This window comes from Piliocolobus tephrosceles, chromosome 5 (genome assembly GCF_002776525.5).
Source record: "Piliocolobus tephrosceles isolate RC106 chromosome 5, ASM277652v3, whole genome shotgun sequence".
In the NCBI taxonomy this organism is placed as follows: domain Eukaryota; kingdom Metazoa; phylum Chordata; class Mammalia; order Primates; family Cercopithecidae; genus Piliocolobus; species Piliocolobus tephrosceles.
In genome coordinates, this window is record NC_045438.1 from 92978974 (window position 1) to 93002788 (window position 23815).

Genomic DNA, 23815 nt, shown 5'->3' on the forward strand with positions numbered 1-23815 from the left:
TAGTTGGGGACTTCAACCTCCATCAACACTCGACAGATATTCTAGACAGAAAGTTAACAAAGAAACATTGAATCTAAAGTGAACTTAAATTTCACTTTAGATCAAATAGACCTAACAGACACCTACAGAACATTTTATTCAACAACTACAGAATATACATTCTTCTTCTTGGCACATGAAACATTCTCCAGGTCATATGTTTGATCGCAAAATGAGTCCAACAATTTTTTAAAGATCAAATTTATACCAACTATCTTCTCAGACTACAGTGAATTAAAACTGGAAATTAATAAAAAAAGGAACTTTGTAAACTGCAAATACACAGAAATTAGACAACATTCTCCTGAACCACCACTGGGTCAAGGAAAAAAAATTAAGAAGAATTTTTTTTAATTTTAGATTTTTTTTATTTCTCCAAATTTATTATGTATCAGGAGTGACTGAAATAAAAAATATAATTGAGTCCCGTCATCATCACCATCATCATCATGGAAATGGCTTTAAGAGAAAACTGGTCAGATGAATATTATTGTTTCTCATTTTCAACGAGTAAATAGTTGCCACTGATAAACTGACAGCCAGGAGTCTGTCAAGAATGCTCAACATATGTTATAGAACACAACACATCCGTTCATGGGGGGGGGGGGGGGGGGAAATCCTAGGAAATAACTTATGTGTGGTTCTTGATTTAATCATACAAGACAAGCACAAAAGCACCACCCATGCCTCTGAGAACACTGGACCATGCACCCTTGAGAAAAGCTTTGCCTCCTTCATCACGAGCAATCTTCTTCAGTAGTCAAGCATGTCTGTGTATGTGAGGTCAGTTCCTTTGCGCCCTGACTGCATCATCATGTGGGGGCGAACGGTGTCAAATGGATAGGAAGCCAACCCACCAAGGGCAGTGACAGTTTGTGCGATCATCCAGCTGAGGACAATGTGAGTGTTCTTGGGATCCGGAAGCATTCTGTTTCTAGTGTCACAGATACCGACGTAGGCAGCTCAGTAGATGGTAATACCCTGCACGGACACGTTAAAGCCTTGGTACAGGCCCTTAATCCCATTAGATTTGCATATCTTAACCAGGCAGTCACCGAGGCCTCGGAATTCCCTTTCGCTCCAGCTTTACCCACATCGGCTGCTAGACGGGTAGGGGCAAAATCAAGAGGGTACACAAAACACAAGGATGTGGCCCCAGCGGCACCGCCTGATGCCAGATTCCCTGCAAAGTAGTGTCAAAACTGGGTCCTCTTGTCCACCCCACCCAGGAAGATCTGCTTGTGTTTATCTTTGAAGGCCAACTTGAGAGCCTGGATGTGGAAGTATCTGAGGACATTGGCCAGGTTACTGGGCCAGAAGGACAGGACTCCCCTGCTCCTTGGGAATATGGACCACGCAGTCTATAATGCCCTTGTATTGCTTACCTGCGGTGATCTGTTTGCTGGCATGCTGCAGCAACAGCTTGACCTGGTCGATGGGTGCTATCGCCGTCTTGAAGATGGCTGCGGCCACTCCACCTGCCAGGAAGTCCATGGCGAAGGACACAGAGACACCTGTCATGTTGAAAGAAAAGAGGAGGCAGGCTGCTGCAGGACGGGACTGGGTTGGCAACCAGCTTTGACTCCGGGGCTGCCAGAGAAGAAAATTGTAAAAAATTGAAACGAATAAAAATGGAAACACAACAAGCCCAAACCTGTATGTGAAAAGGGAAGTTTATAGAAATAGACATCTACATCAAAAAAGTAGAAAGATTTCAAACAATCTAAAGAAGCACTTTAGGAACTAGGAAAGCAAGAACAAACCAAATCCAAAATTAGTGGAATAAAAGAAATAATAAAGATCAGAGAAGAATTAAACAAAATATAGATGCAATAAACAATATAAAGGTCCAATGAAACAGAAAGTTGGTTGTTCAAAAAGAGAAATAAAACTGATAAACCACTAGCTAGACTAATAACAAAAGAGAAGACCCAAATTTTAAAAATCAGAATGAAAAGGAGATACTAAAACTGATTCCACAGAAATACAAAAGATCATCAGAGATCTTTGACATGAACATATCATATGAACAACTATATGCTAACAAACTAGTAAATCTAGAGGAAATGAATAAATTCCTGGATATATGCAACCTACTAAGATGGAATCTGGAAGAAATAGAAAACCTGAACATACTAATAAGTAATGAGATACATCAGTAGTAAAAAGTCTTCCATGACAACAAAAAAGCCCCAGAACCAAATGACTTCACTGCTGAATTCTACCAAATGTATGAAGAAAAATTAACACCAATTTCCCCCAAAGTATTCCAAAAATTTGAAGAGGATGGAATTCTCCCTAACTCATTCTATGAGGCTAGCATTACCTTGCTACCAAAACCAGACAAGGACACGATAAAAGAAAACTATAAACCAATATCCCTGATGAACATAGATGCAAATATCACCAACAGAATACTAGCAAACCGAATTCAGTAACATATCAAAAAGATAATACACCACAATCAAGTGAAATTTATCCCAAGGATATAAGGATGATTTAACATATGCAAATCAGTAAACATGAAACATCACTGGGACAGACTAAAGGATAAAAACAATATGATGATCTCAATAGACACAGAAAGAGCATTTGTTAGAATTCAGTGTCTCTTCATGACATAAAAAAAAACCTCTCAACAAACTAGGCATAGAAGGAATATACCTCAGCATAATAAAGGTCATATATGATAAACCCACAGCTAACACCGTAATGAATGAGGAAAAGTCGAAAGCCTTTCCTCTAAGAACTAGCACAAGACAAAGATGCCCCTTTTCACCCCATTCCTATCCAGCTGATCCTGGCCAAGCTGGGTTCCTTCAAAATTTTAAAAATACAATACATATCACTAATAGCATATACACCTGCTATAATGGTTATAATTCAAAAGACAAATAAGTTTTGGTAAGGATGTGGAGAAACTAGAACCCTGATAACATTGCTTGTAGGAATAGAAAATAGTACAGTCACTTTGGAAAACAACTTGGCAGTTTCTTAAAAAGTGAAACTTAACATACAATTCAACAATTCTACTCTTAGGAATTTACCCAAGAGAAAGAAAACATACATCCGCAGAAAGACATTTAGATAATAGTTCATGACAGTATTATTCATAATAAAACTGAAAAAAAACTCAACTGTCTATCAATTGGTGAATTAATAAACAAAATGTAGAATATTCATATAATGGAACATTACTCAGCCATAAAAAGAATTACGTTCTAATATATGCCATAGAATGAATGATCTGCAAGTCATTATGCTCATTGAAAGAAGCCAAATTCAAAAGACTATATATTGTATGTCTCCACTTATATGAAATGTCCAGAATGGACAAACTTATTAAAACAGAAAATTAGATAAGTAGTTACTTATTATCTCAGAGGGTGGGGAAACTTAAAGAAAATGGGAAATAACTGCTAATGCATAAACAATTTCTTTTGGGGATGATAAATATGCTCTAAAATGGACTGTGGAGATTGCTGCGTAACTCTCGGAACATACTGAAAGCCATTAAACTGTATATTGCAAATAGATCAACACTATGGTACATGAATCATATCTCAATAAAGCTTTATTTATTTAAAAATGAAAAATGCAGTAGAAAATGGGAAGCTAAGCTTTAGGACAGCTAACAAGAAGAAACAGAACAGAATGGGAAGAGGGTCAGGAGTGAGACAAGGAAGCTGAGCATTATATGTTGGAGTCTGGTGAGCAGAGGGAAGGTCTGGAGTTGGTGGGGTGAATGACTGAGAGGTTCATTCCTGACTCTACCCAGAGCTGAGTGCTTAATGAATATTAGAAGATAATGCTCGATAGCATCATTAGGGGGCAGAAAAACAGCGTCAATACCTGCAACCAGTGTGACTGACTAACCAGTACCTGCCTGGGTTTTCTGGATTTATATGATCACAGAGAGAGAGGGAGGGATCCCTAATGATCAGGGACATTAAATGTCCCATTATTGATGAGAGTGGGATCTCAGTGTGGATTAAATTTGATCCAGATAAATACTGCAAGAAAACTGCCTGAAGTGGGCATGATGATTATCTGATTGATATTCATTCTCTTTCTTCCCTGTTGTGTAGTGACCATGAAGTTTGGGGAGACTGATCTTCAAGGACATGCCCTGAATAGTATCAGTTACTCAAAGTAAACCCATCTCCTTTGCCACAGTACAGAACTACATCCCATAAAATGTTCTGCTTTTTGCTATAATGGTTCTTGAAAAGTCATATCATTTTCAGACAATTCATTTTTTTCTATGTAAGGCTTTTCCTTTTTACCCCAAAACACACTAAATGAAAAATAGAAGTAGTAGGAATAATAAATAATTAAAATAATAAATATTATTTTTGACATTGACACATTCAATGTACTCAGACATGTTCAATTTACTCAACACAACATTTTCTAGTCAGACAATTTCATATGAATCTAATCTGAATTTTGAGCAATGTCTAGAAAAACACAAAAAAATGACTTTGCTTATGCATGCCAAATAAAAGGGATAGAAGATTTGCAGCTTCCACAATGCTTAGTATGTTGTGAACCTATACTATTTCCACATGTTTCAAAGCTTTCGTTTTCTTAGCTTTGATTTTATCCCAAAAGTAATTTTGCATGCTGTGATTTTTCAGTGTAGTTTAAGAGCAAGATCACCAGAGTCCCAAAAGGTTTGACAAGAGATGAAGAAAACGGCACAAAAATAAGACAAAGAATAAATCAGTAAACCCTTAGAATATTCTATTTTAAGCCAAATTTGAATTTTTGTTTTCAAATTATTGGACTTCTAAAAATTGTGTAAACTTATTTGAACTGTTATATAAAATTATCAAGTACCTTGAGTTGGGACTAAATGCATCACAATTTTTCTTTTAAAATGAAAAAATATTTTTTACACTTAGCAACAGAGGTTTCAGGAAGGAATTAGATATTAAACAAGGAATATGTTTTAAGTAATTCAGGAGTAAGTTAATCAAAGCATGACATTTCTCTTATAGGATTTGGTTCAGTGGTTGCCCATTGGGAACCATATGAGTCAGAAAATTCATACGATGGTTAGAGAAGGGTTCCCTCTCTTCATAATTGTGGACATAAAGTATCCAGTTCTGTGGGTACTGGTACCATTTTGTGACCATGTCAGGGAGATAGATTGCTTTGGATTGAGGCCTATATGACAGGCAGAATGAAGAGGCAGAAAGAATCTATGGCTTTGAGGATGTGATTTAGCTGCCAAATTAAACTAAACAGAAAAATCATATTTCTTGAGTTTCTAGTTATGTCTCTGCTGCTTACAGTTTGTTACAGCAAACTGATCTGGGTGTTTTTTTTTTATACATTTCAACCAAAAGTGTCATAAAATGGGTTTTTTGTTTCCAAAAGTATGGCAGAATACATGTGCAGAGAAATCCTTCCAGGAGTAAGAAAAATAATATTAAGTAAATACTTAAATTTTTTTTTTTTGGAACATTGCTGAACTGGAAGTAAAGAAATGGAACTAGAGGAAACAAACAATGAGACAGTATGATTCCATGAAGATTAGCTGAGCCCTAGAGCTTGCATTATCCTTGAGAATATCTACCAATTATTATAGCCTGAAGTCTGGGTTTTAATTGGCAAATGTTTGAAGAAGAGAAGCCAAACCAGGTGCCAGATTAGAGCAGAGAAAGTGGGATCAGAGATACCTGCATGAAACCAGGACCACTCAAAGCGTGACACTCACAGTGGGTAAACAAGAGACAAATGTGACCCACAGCAGGGAAGATGTTCCTTCTCTTTGCATGGAGCAGAAATAAAGAAAATAAGTCCCCCCGAGAGGTCTTAATCACAAGCCATATTCCCATCATTTTGCCACTGAAATTGATATTGCCTAAACAAATTTAAACTAGATACTGAGTTTGAAAGTTGGTAATGCCGCAGGTACTGTTGTTATGAAGAAATGTATTTTATTTGCAGGCCTCAAATAACACATTATGAACTCACAATAAAAATGATCAAAACATATGCAAAGAAACAACCATGAATAAAAAATTTAGCATAAATAACAATTCTAGAAGCAGCTGTACATTAATAAAAATAAAACCCTTCAAAACTTTTGGAACATAGCCAGTAGTCTTCATAGGGAAACTTAAAGCCTAAAATGCTTGTATTAGGAAAAAAATCAAAACATGATTACCTAAGCATTTATCTTAAGACGTTAGAAAAAGAAGAGCAAAAGTCAGTCATTCTTCACTTCACTCGATGATGATACATGCTGAGAAATGCATTGCTAGGCAATTTTGTCATTGTGCAACCATCATAGGGTGTACTTACATAAGCCTGGATGATATAGCACACTCACACCTAGGCTATATGGGATAGCCTAGTGCTTGGAGACTACAACCTGTACAGCATGTTACTGTACTCAATGCTGTAGGCAATCATACTGCAATGGTATTTGTATATCTATACATATCTAAATACAGAAAAGACACAGTAAAAAGACTGTATAAAAGATTTCATTTATTTTTTCTTTTTTTTATTATATTTTATATTTTAGGGTACACATGCATAATGTGCAGGTTTGTTACATATGTATACATGTGCCATGTTGGTGTGCTGCACCCATTAACTCATCATTTACATTAGGTATATCTCCTAATGCTATCCCTCCCCCCTCCCCCCAACCCCACAACATGCCCCAGTGTGTGATGTTCCCCTTCCTGTGTCCAAGTGTTCCCAGTGTTCAATTCCCACCTGTGAGTGAGAACCTGCGGTGTTTGGTTTTCTGTTGTTGCGATAGTTTGCTGAGAATGATGGTTTTCAGCTAAATCCATGTCCCTGCAAGGGACATGAACTCAACGTTTTTATGGCTGCATAGTATTCCATGGTGTATATGTGTCACATTTTCTTAATCCAGTCTGTCATTGATGGACATTTGGGTTGGTTCCAAGTCTTTGCTATTGTGAATAGTGCCGCAATAAACATACGTGTGCATGTGTCTTTAGAGCAGCATGATTTACAATCCTTTGGGTATATACCCAGTAATGGGATGATTGAGTAATTTATAGATTCAATGCCATCCCCATCAAGCTACCAATGACTGTCTTAATAGAACTGGAAAAAACTACTTTAAAGTTCATATGGAACCAAAAAAGAGCCCGCATTGCCAAGACAATCCTAAGCCAAAGGAACAAAGCTGGAGGCATCAGGCTACCTGACTTCAAACTATACTACAAGGCTACTGTATAAAAGATTTTAAAATACTACACTTGTTTAGGGCACTTACCACTAATAGAGCTTGCAGGACTGGAAGTTTCTCTGGATGAGTCAATGAGTGAGTGGTGAATGAATGTGAAGGCCTAGGACATTACTGTATACCACTTTATAAACACGGTACACTTAGGCTACACTAAATTTATTTTTAAATATTTTTCTTCAATAATAAATGAATCTTAGCTTACTGTGACTTTTTTACTTTATCAATTTTTAAATTATTTTAAACCTTTTTACTCTTTTGTAGTAACAGTTAGCTTAAAACACAAACACATTGCACAGTTGTACAAACATACTTTTCTTCATATTTTTATTCTATAAGCTTTTTTCTGTTCAAAAATTTTTTGGTTTACTTTTGTAACTTTTTTGTTAACTAAGACACAAACATTCACATTAGCCTAGCCTATACAGGGTTAGAATGATCAATATCACTGTCTTACACCTCCATATCTTGTCTCATCGGAAGGTCTTCGGGGCAATAACATGCATGACAGGGCAAGAACTGTCATCTCCTGCGATAACAATGCCTTCTGGAACACCTTCTGAAGGACCTACCTGAGGCTGTTTTACAGTTAACGTTTTTTTCATAAGTAGAAGGAATATGCTCTAAAATAGTAATGAAAAATATAGTACAGTAAACACATAAACCAGTAACATAGTCCTTTATCACCAAGTATCATATTCTACACATCATTGCATGTGCTATACTCATACATGACTTGCAGCAAAGTGGGTTTGTTTACACTAGCATCACCACAAACGTGTGAGTAATGTGTTATGTTACAATGCTAAGAAATCACTGTGGGAAAGGAATTTTTCAGCTCTATTACAATATTATGGAGGGCATCATATATGCACTCTGTTGTTGACTCAAATGTCATTATGTATCGCACAATTGTAAACCTAGAAAATGTAGGAGTAAGAAGAAATAAAATAATAGAGACAAGAGCAAAAAAGCATAAAGTAAAAAACTTCATACTACAAAACCAAAAATGATTATTTGAAAAACTAATGATATTGACAAACCTCAGGCAAGATCAATTAAGGAAACAAAAGAGACAGCACAAAAGAACAGGAATGAATAAGAAGGTGTAACTAAAGAGGCGGCAGAGATCAAAATGACAAGAAAATATAAGTAATTTTAATGTTAACACATTTGAAAAATTAAGTGAAATGAACAAAATACTTTTAAAAGTTACCAAAATTGACTCAAAATTAGTCAAGAAATAAAAATCCTAAGGTTATCTGTAGTACATAATTCTCCCTTGAGAAAAACAGCAGATCCATGCAGTTTTACAGGAGCATTCAAAGAAACATTCAAAGAAAGGTAACTCCAAACCTGAACCTCCAGTTAACAGAATAAAAGAGAAGGTTTTCCAATTCAGCTTACATATTTAATGTATTTTATTATCAAAACTAAAGAGAGTAAAAGAAAGGAGAAAAACAGGCCAATCTTATTCATTAATGCAAGGACAAAAAAGAATTCTTTTTTTTTTTTTTTTTTTTTTTTGAGATGGAGTTTTGCTCTTTGCTCCTAGGCTGGAGTACAACGGCATGATCTCCGCTCACTGCCACCTCTGCCTCCTGGGTCCAAGTGATTCTCCTGTCTCAGCCTCCTGAGTAGCTGGGATTACAGGTGCCTGCCACCACACCTGGCTAATTTTTATATTTTTAGTAGAGATGGGGTTTCCCCATGTTGGCCAGGCTGGTCTTGAACTCCTGACCTCACGTGATCCACCCACCTCGGCCTGCCGAAGTGCTGGGATTATAAGCATGAGCCACGGCCCCCGGCCAAAAAAATTCTAAAAAAGGAAAAGTATAAATTGAATTCAGCAATGTAAAAAAGATAATATATAATTACCAAGTTGGATATAATGTAGGAATGCAATTTTAACATTACAAACATTAGATTTAACATTATAAAATCTGTTAAGTAATGTATCATGTTAATATATTAAAGGAGAAAATATTATTTTAATAGGTATAGAATACATAGTTGATAACATTTAATAATCATTTTTGATACAAAACCCCAGTGGACAAGTCATAAAAATGAATTTCTTTAACCTGAAAAAGTTATGCATGGAAATTTTATAGCAAACATTATAATCAATGGTGAATCGTTATAATCATTCACAATATAACTATTGCTGTTCAACATTGGATTAAATATCATAGCCAGTGCAATAAGAAAAACAAAAGAAATGCTATAAGGATTGGAAAGTTAACTATTATTATTCAGAAACAACATGGTTTTCTACAAAATAGGAAGCCTGAAGGAATTCGCCTGAGTTATTATAATTCATCATTTGGGGAAATAATGCAATAAATTTGTTAAGTTTCTGGCAAAGTTATACCAGTTATAAGATTAATAACTAGAAGTCAGTGGCATTTTTATATAGCAGCAACAAACAGCTAGAGAAAAATTTTAAAACGTACTATTTACAATAGTAAAAAAGAAAAGAAAAAGTACCCAGTAAGATTCTAACAGAAAGTATGTAAAAACATGTTTTTGTTTGGTTGGTTGGTTTTTGTTTGAGTCATTTTGAGTGTGTTTCTTAAGACAAATCAAACAGAAACCTAGGCTGTCCTTTTAGTGGGGTTTCTAAAGGGAGTAGAGCTAAAATGGATATTTTTAATACAGACTTGCATCCAATCCTTTTTTCTTAAGTCCCAACTGTATCCTACTTCCAGAATAGCAGGGGTCAAGAATCCTGAAGCTTTGCAGATTGTTCAATGGCAATTACTGTGCTTCTAAATTTTTCCCACTAATGGCTTTATTCAGATTTCATGGATCTGCTAAATCAGTTACCACACAACCATCCACCATTCAGATTCGACTACCTTCTCCCCTCTCATCCCTTTGCCCTGTAGCATTTCCACTTCCCCAACCACTTTTTCTTCCCTTCAATCCCTTGACAGTTTTTTGAGAGTTTCTGGGAGAATGTGGAGTTGAGTATGTGTGTTTAATTCTCCATTTTTACCACCAGCCCACTCTAATTTTCTACAAGCATATATCTGAGAGAAATCAGGTATTCACTTGGAAATCAGGTTAATCAAGTATGTATTTGGTAATGGAAGAAAAACCATGCTCTTTTTTTCCCAGCAGGGTTGATTGTTCCTGGAAATTCTAACCAGTGGACAGCAACACACTAATTGGCCTAGCCTATATGCCAACTTTATTTAACCTGGGTTGAGGGTATTAGCAGTGACTGAGTCAGGGTCAAGTATAACAAATGGTTCCAGAGGGGATACCAAAATGTTGCTCTTTGGGGCCTGTTTAAATGTAGATTTCTTCTCAGGAGTAGGGTGAGAAGAATCTAAGGCACCCTACCAGATCCCCCACTAAGCAGAACTTTGATGCTTTTGTGAGGCCAAAATAAACAAAGCATGACAGCAGTGATTTATGCCTTTCCCTCTTCTCATGACTGAGAAGAAAAGATATACAGTAATGTAATGACATGCCTTTTGGACTTCCCCTTTTGCAACTGATGTTTAATATGCACTGGTTGCCACTGCTGTACTTTCTCAGGTTTTTCATATTACACATGTACCTCAAGGTGATTGTTCATAACTGACATAGTTTTAGAAATACTTTTTAATTATGATTTAAAAGATAATAGTTGTAAGAACTTTACTAATTTAGGCTGTGGATTCTTATCTATAGCTGAACAAAATTACACTCTAATTTCCTTCAAAACTTGTAATTTAGCACAGAATCAAATCTTTCCTTTCATCTTCAGATCTTCTGCCTAGTTTCCAAATCCCTAGAGATCAATCTAATCCTCTAAGAGTCTCTTCCTTGTAACTCTTTCCTTTTCGGGATCTCAGATCATGAACCCTCTTTTCAAAACCTATCGTCGAGGGACTGGCATCAAATCTAGGACAACATTTAAAATGTTGAACAATTGATCTAATGACCACTGACCAAGGAGATTTTGTTTCTATATTCATCACAGGTGCCCCTGTATCCTTGGAAAATACCTTAACCCCAGCTTTTCTCCCCTTTGTAAATGAAAATTATAGTATTTGTAAATCAGTGTCTTTATGCAGGGGAAGCGTGTATAGAAAGAAAAATATATAAAGGTATCAGTGTGTACTATTGTTCCCAGTTTTCTATGGTTAGTACTGAAATGCTATGAAAAAGAGAATAAAATAAAAGTGAAAGGAGAAACAAGAAAAAAGAGACAATAATGAGAATTATATACAAGAATATAAAGTGATTCTTTTAGAGGGAAATGTAGACATAGATTTCTTCAAGAAGCTTCTGCCCAAATAAGTGATACAGGAAAAATCATCATTAAGTATATATAACAAGCTTAATAGAAAAACTAACAAAGCAGTGAATAAAAATAAAAGGGAGACTTTGTTATCTCAATTGGAGAAAATGGGAAGTGAGAAGTTTATTTTGTAGAAATATTATTTTAAACAAGCCTTAAAAAGATATTTTTTAATGTTCAGAAAAGAAATGTCATGCTGCTGTATTTATACCTTAAAAAAATCATCTGCTTGGCTTTTTAAAAATTGAACCTGCTCTTATTTCAATGTTATATCCCCCTTGAAGCCTTTCCCAATTTCCAAAACACAATTAATTACTCTCCCCTTAAGGTCTCATAGGACTTTGAAGTTACTTGTCTTGTAGCATTGTAGTTAACATTTTTCTGTGTTATTCCTCCCCCCTTAGGACTTGAGCTACTCTAGGAAAAAAATAATATGACTTATTCTTTTAACCCCAGGGCTGAGATCCATAATACGAATAAAAGAGAATTTTCTTTTTTATTCTTTTCCACTATGTATTGCCTTTTTAAAGTGGACATTTAACTGGACATTCAAACTTGTTTATGATAATGTCTCTTCACACTTATTTACAAGATATTTATCATTTCTTTTACTTAAGATACAAGCTCTTTCTAAAATTCTAATTCTATTACACCAAATATATATTTTATATAAAATAAAATGACAGTAACATCTATCTGCATTTGGTGATGATGTTTATCTTCCATATAAACAGACAGAATTTCTTTAACAGTGTATTACTATAACAAAGTTAAATGCCTTAGCAGAATTTTTTAAAAGTCACCTGTACCTGACTGCAAGTTGTTTCCATGCAGGACTGCCAATGACAATACCCTGTTTCAATGAGTAGCTTTCTAAATTTGAGGTATATCTTGTCAGAAACCAGTGGAGAGAAAAAATATAATTATTCCAAACTTTCACAACACAGTTGACTCTTTTACAACCTCCCCTTACCCCCCAAATAATTGTCTAAATGAAAGGAATACAAACAGTAGGGTGGTTTTGTTTTGTTTTGTTTTGCTTTGAAATGTTTGAGTTAATCACTCAAGGGAGAAAAAAAGTAAATGACATGGTATAACTCCATTGACACAGGAAGAAATCATGGGTTAGGCTATAGATCTTAAGATTTCCTGTTTGGTTCCCATTTCAACATTTCTGTCATTAACTGTATACCTTGGTCCATAACATTTTAATCTCTCTTAGACTAAAACATATACAGGACAATATGATAGTCAATCCTCTTTCCAATACTTCTGCAGTGCTCCCACGTTATAACAAAGCCTTTTTCTATTTCTGTAAACCAAGTACATTGGTTGGGATTAAATCCTGACCCACCCCATATAGAATTCCAGTCTACACCAAGTAGCATTACGGGGAAGCTCTAGCATGCATGTGTACATAATCACACTCCATGCCCTTAGGGTTGGAAATGTGGTTATATCTGATTATATAAAGCAGCTTTGAGCTGGTGATAGGTTAACATTAAAAGGATTAAGGCTTGCTTTGACATGGGCTGACATACAAAAATTAGATTTAATGCTAACAGCTGGAATGCTCAAGCAAATAAAGAGTAAGTAAGGGAAAGACAAATGGAGTTAAATTAGAGCAAGTGGGTGTTAAAGGCGTGCCCAGGATTATTTTCAACTCAGCTTTAAAATGTTTCAGTCAATGTCTAAAAAAGGTAGACTTAGCATCAATTCTCATCAATGATTACAAAATATAGGAAAAAAAGTCTCAGGTGGAAATTTTCATCTTGCAAGGTAACTATTGTACCATTGCAAACTTTTTTTTTTTTTAAAGAGAAGTGACTAATCCTGGAGCTTTTTAAGTACTTTCAGCTTCACCACACTTGAAAAACATGCTAATATTTTAAAATCTAGAAGACCTGTTAAGTCTTAGGAGGCAGATTTATTTTTCTCTCAGCATATTAGCTAGAAAATTAACTTATAGGTCTGAGCCACACAGGTTAACCTTGATTACAAAGCTTTTGATGGCTGATGTCGAGTGCACCTCAAGGTATATTTGCTGTGCTGCAGGTGGTTGGTAAGAACCAGGACATAGTATCCATAAATTCCTTTTCCCCTATATACCTCTGTGCTCTGTGGACTGCCTGTGTCAGGGTCATGGGACTAAGGGTAGGGCATATTAAAAATGCAATTTTTTTGCCTCCACTCCAGACCTACTGAAGCAAAAACTCTGAGAGTGGTGCTTAGGAACAAGCACCCTGAGTGATTCTCATGCTTACCAAAGTTTGAGACCACTGCCCTATTTTCTGACTATTCTCAATATTCTCTATACCCTATCTCTCATCTTATTTTTACTGGAAACAAAACAAAACAAACAAACAAACAAAAAAAAAACATACTTGCTAAACATTGTCTTTCACTGGCTTGGGTGGTGGGCATTACTAAAGTTTGAGGTCTTCACTCTAGAAGGTCTGGTAGATGAGACAAACATGAAAACAAAATGTGCCCATGCTGTTGACTTTGCCTGAAGTGCTACCATCATCCCTTCCCCTTACAGCCCTGCTAAATTCCTTCCTTTTCATTCTCAAGACTCAGCTGCTGTAGCTCATCCTATTGACTCTGAAAGCAGAGATCATTATCTCCTCCTTTGGGCCATTATTTCATATTACTCTGAAATAGACAAACTATAGAAGTGCAATTATAGTGTGACTGAAATTGTCTCCTCTGTAAAACTGCTCACTTGAGGGTAAGAGAAAATTTCTTATTATTTTATCCCAACTTCCTAGCTGACTCTCTGGCACAGAATCAATGTTCCATCATTCTTGGTGAATGAATAAGTGATAAAGAGAGTCCACAGGATTTGAGGAGGTGACTAAATTTTGAAAGCAGCATGAATTGTGGTGAGATACTAAAATTAAATCAAAATACAGTAATCTTCAAAAGTTATAGAGACCCATATTGCCTATACCTAACACTGTATTGGACATTGGTAAATTTGCCCCTTCTATGATAAATTAAAGGGTGAACCTGGGAAGTTCAAGAACAGAAGAAGACAGACTCTTGATTTCCTTCCCTTTGGTGGTTCTGGGGGCTTGGTAAGGGCAATTAATTAGCTGTTGATTAACTCAATTCCTTTAAGAATGCTTATTTTTACTTTCAGCTATTAACATCTTAAAGTCTCTGACAAGTATAAGGATAAAGATTTGTGGGTCTGTGTAATAATTATTTGATGCACATAGCCATGTGCATAAAACATAAAATGTTTTTTATGCTTTTAGAACTGAAAGTCTTTAATATCTTTAATTCCAGATGCTAATCCATCTAGTTTTACAAATTCCTCTATCTCTGGGCTTTACAGACTATAGATTATATTTTATACTAGTAAGTATCATTAAAATGCTGATAAATTATCATGTCACTGATTCTAAGATTTACTTTTTAAAATATTTCACATGGCAGAATTCAGGATTGTCTTAAAACTGATGACGTCTTATTTTAAATGAAATATTGTAGCTTCACTCCTATCAATAGTAACACTAAACAACTACAAGGGATCTCAAATGCTATAGCTAAAGCTTGTAAAATATATAATTAAATATATACTTAGCACATAAAGAACTTGCTTGTAAGAGAATTGAAAAACAAAATTTAATGAATTTCTGTCTTGTAATAAAGAAGACACAGCACTTTATTTCTTAAGCTATGAAACAGACCTCAAAGTTTAAGGTATATCTTTATCTTTTTCTTTCACACCTGAAGCTATGACTTTGCAAATTGTATGTCTTCAGAAATTAAAGACTGACTGAAAGTTTATTCCAAATTATGCACATAGGGAAGTACTCTCTGGGCTAAGGAATGTAACTTATGTCAGAAATACAAGCATACCTTGGAGATACTGCAGGTTTGGTTCTAGACCACCTCAATAAATTGCAATAAAGGGAGTTACACAATTTTTTTGGTTCCCTAGTGCACATAAAATGTATGTTTATAATATACTGTAGTCTATTAACTGTGCAATAGCATTATGTCTAAAAATAATTTGCATACAGTAATTTAAAAATACTTTATTGCTAAAAAATTCTAACTGTCATCTGAGCCTTCAACAAATTGTAAATTTTTTTGCTGGTGGAGATTCTTGCCTTGATGCTCATAACTGCTGACTGTTCATGGAGGAGGTTGCTGTGGCAATTTCTTAAAATAAGACATCAGTGAAGTTGGCTGCATTGATTGACTTTTTTGTTTCACAAAAAATTTATCTGTAGCATGTGATGCTGTTTTATAGCATTTATTCCCAATAGAACTTTCAAAACTGAAGTCAATCCTCTCAAACCCTACCACTGTTTGATTATAAGTTCAAGTGATATTCTAAATTCTGTTGCCATTTCAACAATGGTCACAGCATCTTTATTAGGAGTAGATTCCATCTCAAGAAACCACTTGCTCATCCATAAGAAGCAACTCCTTATCCATTCATGATTTCTTATGAGATTGCACCAATTAAGTCACATCTTTAGGCTCCACTTTTAATTCTAATGACTTTGCTATTTCCATCAAATCTTCAGTTACTTCTTCCACTGAAGTCTTGAACCCCTCAAAGTCATCAATGAGGATTGGAATCAACTTCTTCCAAACTCCTGCAAATGTTGATATTTTTACCTCCTCCCATGAGTCACAAATGTTCTTAATGGCATCTAGAATGGTGAACCTCTTCCAAGAGGTTTTCAATGTACTTTGTCGAAATCCAACAGGTACGGCAGTTACAGTCTTATGAAATGTATTTCTTAAATAATAAGACTTGAAAGTCAAAACTACTACTTGATTCATGGGCTGCAGAATGGATGTTGTGTTAGCAGGCATGAAAACAACATTCACCTCTTTGTATATCTTCATCAGAGCTCTTTGGTGACCAGGTAAGCAATAATACTTTGAAAGGAGTCTTGTTTTCTGAGCAGTAGGTCTCAACGGTGGGCTTAAAGTATTCGATAAACCATACTGTAAACAGATTTGCTGTCATCCAGGCTTTGTTGTTCCATTGATAGAACCCAGGCAGAACTGATTTAACATAATCCTTAAGGACTTTAGCATTTTTGGAATGGCAAATGAGCACTGGCTTCCCTTTAAAGTCACCAGTTGCATTAACTCCCAACAAGAGAGGTAGCCTATCCTTTGAAGCTTTTAAGTCAAGCACTGACTTCTCCTTTCTAATAATGACAGTCCTAGAGGGTATATTCTTCCAACAGAAGGCTGTTTCAACTCCATTGAAAGCCAGGTTGGCTTTTTGTTAGTTGGCTTTAAAGAAGAAGTAGCTGATTTGTCCAGACCCTCACTCTTAACCTCTGTGCTCTACAGTCCTCTACAGCCATTTCCTGTGAACCAAGGTAGGGAGCAAATTTTATCTGCCTCCAATGATGATGAGGAGGAGGTTGTGACTGGTGAGTTTTTCTCTTTAATGAAGGCAACAGAGCACAAGTACAGAACAGGAAAATGAGTGCAGGGCCAGAAAGTGTTTCTTGTCAACCTTTCTTTTCATTTTTAAGCCCATGGAAAGAAACATGATTGTAGTCTTTCTACAAGTAGAGGTATACCCACTGGTTCAAAATATCTTCAGAATGAACACAAATACACATCCTTAAAACTCTTCTGGCTTCAATTTGTGAGAAGGAGCATTATGAAGGTAAACAACTTGGCAGTTTTATAAAAAGTACTCAGAAAAATAATTCTTTGTGTCTCAATTGGGTACATTTTAAAACTGATGTTGATGAAATATGAAAACAAGTAAATGAGTAAAATTTTGAGACAATCAGCATACTTCTATTTTCTATAAAATAGATACGGTTGACTCAAACAACACAGTATTGAAGTGCCTGGGTACACCTATATGCAGAATTTTTTCAATAAATCTATTGCAAAAATTTTTGGAGATTTGTGACAATTTGGAAAAAAACAGATGAGTCTTGCAGCCACAAATATTGAAAAAAATAAGAAAAAGTTAGATATCTTGTGAATGCATAAAATGTTAGTAAATATTATTCTACTAGTCACTTACTACCCTAAAACATACACAGATCTTATATTAAAAAGTCAAGATTTATCAAAACTTATGCACATACAGCCTCACAGGGTGCCTTTTGCAGTTGAGAGAAATGTAAACAAATGTAAAGATGCAGCATTAAATCATAATTACATAAATTAACTGTAGTATATACTCTACTACTGTAATAACTTCATAGCCATCTCCTCTTGCCACTGTGGTGAGCTCAAGGGTTGTATCTGCTTAAAACACCATGTGATGCTAATCATCTCCACATGAGCGGTTCATCTTTCCAGTAAACTGCATATCCCAATAAAAAGTGATCCCTCACAGTTTTTGCATATTTTTAAATTGTGGTTAGTGCAATACCATAAACCTTGAATAATACCATGGGACTAATATGAAGTGCCACTAGTGATGCTGGTAGTGCTCCCAAGAAGCAGAGAAAAGTGGCATTATAAGAAAACATTGAATTGCTTGATATAGATACCATAGATTAAGGTCTGCCCTTGTGGTTGCCAGCCAATTCAAGATAAATCCAGCAAAAGAACCACTGCAAGAAAAAGAAGAAGAGGAGGAGGAGGAGGAGGAGGAGGAGACACTTGTGAAACTGTCACTGCAGCTATGCCAACAGCATAACAACTTTGCACTTTTTGTGAAGTATTTTTTATCTCGTTTTGAAAATGCAGCTTTTATGTGGGTGCAGCGTTGTGATAAGAAAGGCATACCTATCGGCTCAAATATGATTCAAGACAAAGTAAGGTCATTATATGAGAAAAATGGAAAATAAAGTGAAGGATCTAAATCTAGAGAGTTTAATGTCAGCAAGGGATGGTTTGATAATTTAAAAAAAGGTTTGGCTTTTAAAATATGAAGATAACAGGAGAAGCAACTTCTGCTGACCAAGAGGCTGCAGATGAGTCCCCAGAAACATTAAGAAAATCATTAAGGTGAAAAGGTATTTGCTTGAACCCGTTTTTAATGCAGACTAAAGTGCCTTATTTTGAAAAAATGCCATGAAGGACATTAATTAGTAAGGAAGACAAGTGAGCACCAGGATTGAAGGCAGGAATGGATAGGCTAACTCTATTCTTTTATGTAAATACAGTCAGGTTCATGATCAGGACTGCCTTTACCTATAAAGCTGCTAACCCCCAAGATTTGAAGGGAAAAGATAAACATCAACTGCTAGTCTTTTGTTTGTACAACAATAAGGCCTTCACACTGAGAACCTTTTTCTGGATTGGTTCCATTGATGTCTTTTCCTGAAGTCAAGAAGCACCTTGCCAGTAGGAGATTACCTTTTAAAGTTATTTTGATAGGGAACAAATTGAACAATGCCCCTGGTCACCCAGAACCCCATGAGTTCAATGCCAAAGGCATCCAAGTGGTCTACTCACCCCCCAAACACAACATCTCTAAATCCAGGGGGTCATAAGGACCTTTAAGGCTCATTACACACAGTACTCTATGGGGAAAGGATTATCAACACTGTGGAAGAGAACCCTGACATGGAGAACATCGTGAAAGTTTGGAAAGATTACACCATTGAGGATGTCATTGTTATTATAGAAAAAACATAAAAGCCATCAAACCTGAAACAATAAATTCCTGGTGAAGAAAACTGCATCCAGATGTTGTACATGACTTCACAGGATTTATCACAGAGCCAATCAAGGAAATCATGAAAGCAATTATGGATATGACAAAAAAAGGTTGGGGGGAAGGGTTTCCAGATGTAGATCTTGAAGAAAATCAAGAGCTAATAGATATCACACTAGAGGAATTAAAAGATGATTTGATGGAGATGAGTGCTTCCAAACCTGTGACAGATTATGAGGAAGAAGATATAGAAGGAGCAATGCCAGGAAATAAATTGACGTTAGACAATCTGGCAGAAGGGTTCCGATTATTCAAGACTGTTTTTGACTTCTTTTACGGCCTAGACCCTTCTACGATAGAGGCACTGAGACTAAAATAAATGGTTGAAGAAGGATTGGTACCAGATAGAAACATTTTTAGAGAAATGAAAAAGCAAACAAGTTAGACAGAAATTACAAAGGATTTCTGTAAAGTTACACTGAGTGTGACCTGCCTCTCTTGCCTCCTCTTTCACCTCCTTCATGTCTTCCGCCTCCACCACTACTGAGACAGTGAGATCAACCTCTCCTTCTCTTTCTCCTTTTCAGCCTAGTCAACATGATGACAAGGATGAAGGCCTTTATGATGATCCATATCCACTCAATAAATGTAAATATATTTTTCTTTTCCTTATGATTTTCTTAATAACATTCTCTTTTCTCTAGCTTGCTTTATTGTAAGAATAAGAATAAGAAGTTGTGTCTTCTAAAAGAAAGTGGGTTGAATGGACATAACGGCTTGATCCTGGTTACCAACAGAGTCACTTTCTTGAAGCCTGGTGTGACTTTTCATTTCCTCAATGTACATGCTGTATGTGTAGCTTATAGAATACTGACCAAGACTCAAGTGAACAAACAAAGGAGGCAGGAAAAAGAAGAGATGTTCTGACCTAATAGATAAATAAATACATATTTTAAAACCTGCCCTGTTTAGATGTTGCCATAATTAATTTTAACGGTCTAATGAATACTTTCTTAATTTTTGTTTTAGGGATATATTGGTTGTATACAAATGAAAAAGTGAAATTATTCAAAATCTTCTTTCCCTCTCTTAATTGCTTTACAGGACATAAAAATTCAGAGAATTGGCAGCATTTTAATTCAACCCACACAATCCAGTTTTAATTTTAATTAAGCCCCAAAATATTTTTGAAAGCCTACTATATGCAAAGTATTATATGCAGTGCTGAAAAAAAATGCAAAGCTATTACAAGGCTCATGTGAGGAAAAAAGAAAAAATGAGAAAATGTATGTAGGCATTGTTTGTAAACTTTATAATATTTAAATGTCAGTTGTAATAATTATTATCATTATTATTAAACAGACATCCCGTCTCCTGGAACTCGCAATCTTTTAGGGGATATAGATATCCAAATAATTAATACTGGGAAGGCTGAAATGAGCATACAGCCAAATTTTATGAGAATCAGAAAGGAGAACAAAGTTAATTCTATTTGGAAAAATCTGGAAGGTCTTCTTAGATGAGGTAGCGTATAGAGTACAGTTGAGCCTGGAACAACGTGGGGTTAGGAGCGCCAACACCACACCCTGTGCAGTCAAAAATTCACATATAACTTTTGACTTCCCAAAAACTTTAATAGCCTGCTATTGACTACAAGCCTTACCAATAACATAAATAGTTGGATTAAGACATATTTTGTGTGCTATATGTATTATACACTGATAAGAATGTATCAGAATTATACACTATTATACACTGATAAGAATGTATCTTATACGAATAAGAATAAGAACACAACTTCTCGTAGCCCTTTGGGGCCTGCTTAAATTCGGACATTTCTCTATTGGAAAATGAACTGAAGTTATCAACCTACATTTCACTACACAGATCACTAGTAACTACAGCTGAATTATAATCTCATATGATAACTATCCCGTGAGACAAAAGCTTTCTCACCATTATGCACTCGAAGTAATCGGGTTTTTCTGCCAAGACTCTTCTATTTTCATGAGCAATTTAAAAATCACTTACAACTCAGAAAATAGGTCACCGCTTCTTTCATTTTTTAAGACAGTTGCAAGCAGAGTCTACCCCATGTCAAAAACCATTTCTTATTTTCATGGGACTCAGATTGCCAATGGCTTTCTGGAACAGAAAGGTCATTCAAAAATAAATGGAATGAGAAGGTGGCTAACATAAAGAACTAGAGTTTTTTAAAAAATGAAAAACAAAACCTGAGAAGAGTACTTAGAAGCTAAATACTATTAGAATGAGAGGTAAGACTCCTGGAAAAACAATAAAAGCAGAATAGAGTTGAGAGACAGAAAGGAAAGCAATGAATTAAGAAATGATTAATGGTATTTGCATGTAGAGTACATGCAAGAAGAGAAAGAAATAAAATAAATGGTCTTGGAATTTCACCTACAATTCAGACATTTTTCCTGTAGGCATTCAGAATGTATTAAACAAAAGTAAAACTCTGCCAACAATAATGGCTGCGTTTCCACAGTCCTTTGATGGACCAGAACTTGTTTTAGGGAATAAGGAACCAACGAAGGTTTTTATGCACATGGTGACATGGTCTATTTGTGATTTAGAAGGGCCCCTTCTGGCACATCATAGAAAAATTATTGGAAGGGAAAAATCAGAATAAAGAGTTGTAAGCCACTGCAGTATTCTAGAAATGAGAGAAGAGCCTAGAATCCAAAAGTGACATTGAATTACAAGGAGATAACGAAGAGAAAAGACATTAGGAGATAAATTCAATTGAACTCAGTAACTCCTGGGCTAAAGAAAGTAAAAGGGAATAGCATGAAGCTAGGAAGAGAACTCATTATTTTACAGTGCCTTGGATAGATGGTGGGAGGGGTGTTGACAACATTAATCAGGAAATGGAAGAAAAGGAGATAATGCCTTGAGAAGATGAGCACACTCGATGGAGCTGACCTGAACTCAGTTGCAAATCATATCATCCACATGAAGGCAACAGTTGAAATAAAAAGAGTGTCCATAATATATTAGAAGAAGTAACACTTTTAAAAATTTGTGGAAACACATTTATACTAATTGACGGATTGCTGTTACAATAATTCAATTGATTTCCATTATTCATTAAGTACATAATTAACTTGAGAGGCATTAAGATATAATGGATAGGTGTGTCCTGCTTTACCAGCTTAGAGCACAGGAAACTTCTAACATTCAGAATAGTATGACTGAGCACCTTCCCATCCTCCTTATGACAAGAAGGCCTATGTTCCCTCCTCACTACTGAGTTCTAGGGATCTGTCCTTCTTGCTAACCTTCACTGAGAGAAAAATAAAAGCACTTCATTAATCTACCCAAAGCCCCCTTCTTTGCCACACCGCACTACTCTAGAAGGCATTAACAGTTATGCACCCTGGGCAGGCCTCCACATGAAGAGAGAAGCCCTTCAGAAGCCTGCCTATCTGAAACGAACTAAGTTGAAGCTTCAGGGACCCTCACCTGCAAGGGCCCCTGCCATGTCCCTGGAATGGGCCCTAGCAACTTCATATTCTGAATTTTGTATTCTTTTATTTTTAAAGAAGGAACCCAATATGTTATAAATTCAGGTCCAACAACACCTGAATTGGCCCTTTTCCACCCTCTCACTGCTGCTCTGAGAGCAGCTCCTCCATCCTGGGGAAGGAAGGAGCAGTCTCCTGCCTCTCCGTCCAGTTTATGGTTGTGCCATAAGATGGTAGACCTGGGATTTTCAGGTACAACTCTTCAGTGACAGCAGTGGAGTTTAATCATGGACAAATGTAGGAAGTATGCATGGTCCTCACCTAAGATGCTTAAATTATTGCACATGAGCTGTGATCTGATGCAGTGTTTCCCACATCACCCCAGGCTCTGGTATGAGTGCCAGGCACCAGTTCCAGATTTTTCTCTTCCAGAAGGGTTCCCCTAAAAGTCTTCTGTGGTTCTTACTGCCAACTGGTCTCAAACTAGGACACTTCAGCAACCAGGCATTGTAGTGACATTGAAACTCAGAGCTTCAGGGTCTCCTTGCCATTTCTCCCCAAAGTCTCCTTGGCCTTTATGCAAATTTGAGCAACTTATTCATCACCAGAAACCTCCAAGTGTAATATTTTTAAGGCAGAAAGCCAGGCACCACCTGCCTTCAGAGCTAAAGTTCCATGTCTTATAAGCCTAAGAGGGAAAGTGATACTTTAACACCTTTCCTTCACAAAAAAAGTGATGCCCATTTCATTCATATAATTGAAATGGGCCATTAAATTTTTTTCCAGAACAAAAAAAGGCAGCTTCCATAATGTATTTTTCTAGATAGATGTACACATATTTTGCAAACTTTAAATAGCCTCATCTCATTCACTTTTTTTCTCTCTCTCTCTCTCTCACACCACACCTTGTACCATTAAAATTCTGCTTCATTATATTTCCCTCAAAATAAATAAAATATTTATTTAGAAACGTACCTGATACAAACTAGTGTTATCCACTACCCAGGGCAAGGCTTTATGGTTCTGGGACTTACAAGATCACCTTGAACTCCTAAAATATTGCTTGATTTTATCAAATACATAGTGGAAATCTCTAGTTGTGAATATACTGAAAATAGCCCTTTCAATGCTTC

At 36.0% G+C, this 23815-nt stretch overlaps 1 pseudogene; it reads right to left on the bottom strand.

Moving 5' to 3' along the window:
• Positions 1-670: 670 nt before the first annotated feature.
• On the bottom strand, positions 671-1560 carry LOC111549894 (annotated as a pseudogene).
• Between the last annotated feature and the right edge of the window lie 22255 nt (positions 1561-23815).